The sequence below is a fragment of the Brachypodium distachyon genome, chromosome 2, assembly GCF_000005505.3.
Source record: "Brachypodium distachyon strain Bd21 chromosome 2, Brachypodium_distachyon_v3.0, whole genome shotgun sequence".
NCBI lineage: Eukaryota > Viridiplantae > Streptophyta > Magnoliopsida > Poales > Poaceae > Brachypodium > Brachypodium distachyon.
The window spans coordinates 25,886,359-25,890,468 of record NC_016132.3 but is presented as its reverse complement, the minus strand read 5'-3'; the positions used below and the strand labels follow the sequence as shown (position 1 = coordinate 25,890,468).

The 4,110-nt window shown below is 40.7% G+C and overlaps 1 long non-coding RNA gene across 1 annotated transcript; it reads left to right on the top strand.

Moving 5' to 3' along the window:
- The first annotated feature begins 1,709 nt into the window (after window positions 1-1,709).
- On the top strand, window positions 1,710-3,889 carry LOC112270671. Its single transcript, XR_002963063.1, has 2 exons — window positions 1,710-2,472; window positions 2,631-3,889. It is a non-coding gene; the product is annotated as an uncharacterized LOC112270671 (long non-coding RNA).
- The last annotated feature ends 221 nt before the right edge of the window (window positions 3,890-4,110 follow it).

Below are 4,110 nucleotides of genomic sequence, written 5' to 3'. Positions count from 1 at the left end.
CGTGCCGCTTTTTTCACGACCGGGGTGTGTTCTGCCCAAGCCGACATGACTTACGTAAGGAAAATTGACACCATGGTATTGTCGGTTTTGTTTCTTTTATCTTGTTGGTGACTTATAGAAATCATTTGACGACGAACAATCACGATCGGTCTAACGAAGACCGGAATCCATGCTTTAGATGACTCTACTTGTTAGTTTATGCATCACTATTTTCTTGACTTACGTAAGAAGAATTCACACCACGGTTTTGTCGGTTTTGTTTTTATCTTGTTAGTGACTTCTGACGATGTACAGGCACGATCGGTCTAACGAAGATCTAGACCGGAATCCATGCTTGTGACCACTCTATGTAGCTTTTATTTTCTCCTAATAGGATATACTACCTTTTAGTTTATGCATCACTATTTTATTGACTTACGTAAGAAGAATTCGCACCACGGTTTTGTCGGTTTTGTTTTATCTTGTGAGTGACTTTTTGATGATGTACAGTCACGATCGGTCTAAAGAAGATTTAGACCGGAATCCATGCTTGTGACAACTCTATGTACCTTTTATTTTTCACCTTTTGTTTTATGGTTCACTATTTTCTTTCGAAAATATACCAAAATAAATTAATATTTAATTTATAAGAAGAAATGAGTTATTTGGTGCACCTAATCAATTAATATTTTTTAATCAAATGAACCAATGAATTACTTGAACCACTTTAATTAGGCATGCCCGTATACTTTTTCTGAGAAAGACTAGTTCCACTTAACCTTTGGACTTGTTTGTCTCAGAAGAGATTGATTGATACTGTCAGCCTAGCTCACAAACTGAAAAGAGATAGACCAACTTTATTAGGGATAGCCATAGAAGCACAGGCAACAAACTTGTCCTAAGCGCACCATACATGTGAGTCTTTGGTGCAATGATTTCCCCTTCTGGTGCTGTAATAAGCCTCTCTCTCATTCGGACTGGATCATCAGTTGGAACATCAATAATCCAGATCCGGCCGTTGATTGTTTTATCATATATGTTGTTGCTATCGATCAGTGGAGTATCTGGTTATGCAACTGCTTTCTAGTATAAGTAGTCACGAGAGAAGAGATAGTATTAGGTGCACCAAATATGTATATTACAGTTAATACGAATATTAAAGAAAAAGTAGGACGACTTGGGAGATTGCAGTGGACGAATTATTTGATGATCGGTAATACGAATTAAAAAAAGGTACGACAGCTTAAGGGATTAATTGCAGTGGACGAATTATTTGATGAGTGTATCGATCTAATTAATTAAGAACCGGCCGGTCATGTCTAGGATCGACGATACCCAATATGATTCGTTCCGGCAAAGTAAATTTCTGGTAAATATCTGGGCATCATTAGCTAGATCCCTTCCGGTCGATCGATGATCGAGTAGCATGTACTGTAAGTAAGAACTAAGAAGTGATGATGTGCAAAGGGTGCCCTCAGTCGGCCCCAAGAATTAATTAGTACGTGTTGATGGAGTTGGTTATCTTGCGCTCTTTAGATTAATTCTGCCTATGTGGACACCAAGTCACCACCACGTTGTCGTCCTATCCCTTTTGGGGCCAGGGGGATGGGAACCCGCCTGCTGCCTAGTCGGATCCGGGCCACACCGAAAAGTGCACTTTATCCATATTTCTCTGCTTATATGGATACAGGGGAACCAGCTTGTCCTGTCATCGTTCTGGCAATATATACGTGGCCTTTTAGCTCCCTGTCCCGCGCTAGGAATGTGTGTTTATTTTGTTTCATCGCCTGATGCTGTTGATGATCATATAAGGCGGGCAGGCTGCTTAGGTGTTGGTTTCATCCGTATGATTAAGTCCCTGTCGTCGCTGTGTGGGCCGGCCGCCCGGGAGATGTTAATGTGTGTATATATCGATTTAATTTAATACAGTAATAATCTTCGTAGTGGGCATATCTTCTTCTTTTTTTTGGATATTAGCATCTAGTCATCCATCGCTTGCTGAATGCTGATTGAGCTGGTTTCCTGTTCCAACTATATATATGTATGCAAAACTTATACACTAGGAAGCAAGATACGTGGGTGGGTCAGATGTGGAAATTCCATGCTGCCGACCTACCGGCACGTGGTGATGATCAGGGAGGGAACAAGTACTCCCAATACTCTTGTAAATTTAGTTATGACTCAAACTTTTTACAACGTATATAGTAATAATAGCTCTGTTCTTTTTTACTGAAGTAGATAAAATAGAGTCCAAAGTGCTCAGCTAGCCCAGCAGTACATACATATATCCTCATCAACAGAAAGGTCCTTTAATCTTTTCCTTTGCCTATGTGGGCCACATATTGTCCCGTCATCGGTAAGATCGGGCGCTACAGGTTGTTGATTACTCTCCAGAATCGATGCCTTGCTGGAATTCTCTTCGTGCTTCGATTCGGCGGCTACGGCCGTCAGCTGGTTTTATCTTTTTGGAGTGTGGTTCTACGCGACTAGCAAGTATAGCTCCTTTTTTTTTCATGTCCCTTTTCTTTTCCGGAGATTTTTTTTTCATGCATGCATATATATATATATATATGTGTCCTTTTAGTTTGCTACTAGCTCCTGCTATTTCTTTGGCGAGTCATGGTCTCATGGAGCATCTTCTTGATGTCCAGGACGTGTTTCCTTGATCGGATCTGAGCAGGCAGCAGCAAGCAAGGCAGAGAGATTCGATCGAGTCTCCATCTTCTTGACAAACAGAAAAAACCGTAAACATCGACACCATTACTCACTGTACATACGGATAAGGCTCTCGATTACCACACCACATTGTTCTATCGATCTACGCAGAGGCAGGCACAAATTAAATGCACATAGATAAAGCTGAGTGTAGATCCTTTTGCTTCCTAGTCACAGAAAAATAAACGGTTTCCCTTTATCGAGAAAAAAAAGGTGTAGAGAAAAAGCTATAGCCGGCCACTAGCTAGCTATAGAGTAAGTATGTAGGTACATTTATCTTTTCAAAATATTTTTATAGCCACTTGATCACTGAAAGGAGGTTGATCACTTGAAGAAAAGAGGAAGGAGAGAAGTGAAAGCAGGTGGATAACGGAATGTCATGTTGGGAGTACATGATTAACAAGGACCAACGACTGTTACCTGATAAGTGCAGAAGTTAATGGGTAAGCTCGACCGGTCGGATCAACGTAACTGATATTTCTCGGCAAGCATATAGTGATATGGAGCCAGGTAAAGCTACACCATTGGATATCATGCATGGCTACAATTTGGATGAAGAAGTCTAGCAAGACAGGCAAAAAAAAGGCTGCGTTTTCGATATATCAGATCAATCGTTTACTTTTCCCCGGAATCTTTTGCTTCCTATCACCTTCATGAATTCATGAGAGTTCCAGGAATTCTTCTCTTCCTTTACTTGGTCTGGTGGATCTCCTTCACGGATAAGCCACAAAAACAACTTGAAGCCCATGCGTGCTCGATCAAGATAAGCAGATAAGATTTCCGTGTCATTTTTACCACACACATTCATATCCTCCATCATAAATGCAAAGCCGCCGGCACACATACTGTATCTAGTATCTACATGCATGTCTGTACCTACGTATATACACGTACGTATACCGCCGGCCCTAAGTTTCTCACTTCGAGATATACATAGATGTACCTCGAGAAATGTGCACATTTGGATGTACGTAGGTAGTTTCTCACTTCGAGATATACATAGATGTACCTCGAGGAATGTGCACATGCATATATCTATATGGTCTCCACATGTATATCCATATATACGTACGTATATACAGCATGGTGTTTATATATATGTGGCATGCGAGCATGCGTCGTGGTGTGTTCGATCGCGTGTATATTTGACTTGTATTTCCGCGAAAATAATTAATGCACACGTCTATCCCTGCTATATACGGAGTACAATATATGATCTTTTTATCGCATTAAGGTTCTAATTAAAATCAATATATTGCAGGATGAATTAATTTTCTCTTGTTCTAAAATTTTATTGATTGGTGGATGTGGACGTGCATTGTTCAGCTAGCAGCCACAAATAAGAAAACTCGGACCGCATTTGGAGCCGATGGAATACCTGGAACGGATAAGATCTCCGTGTCATCTGTCTGCCCC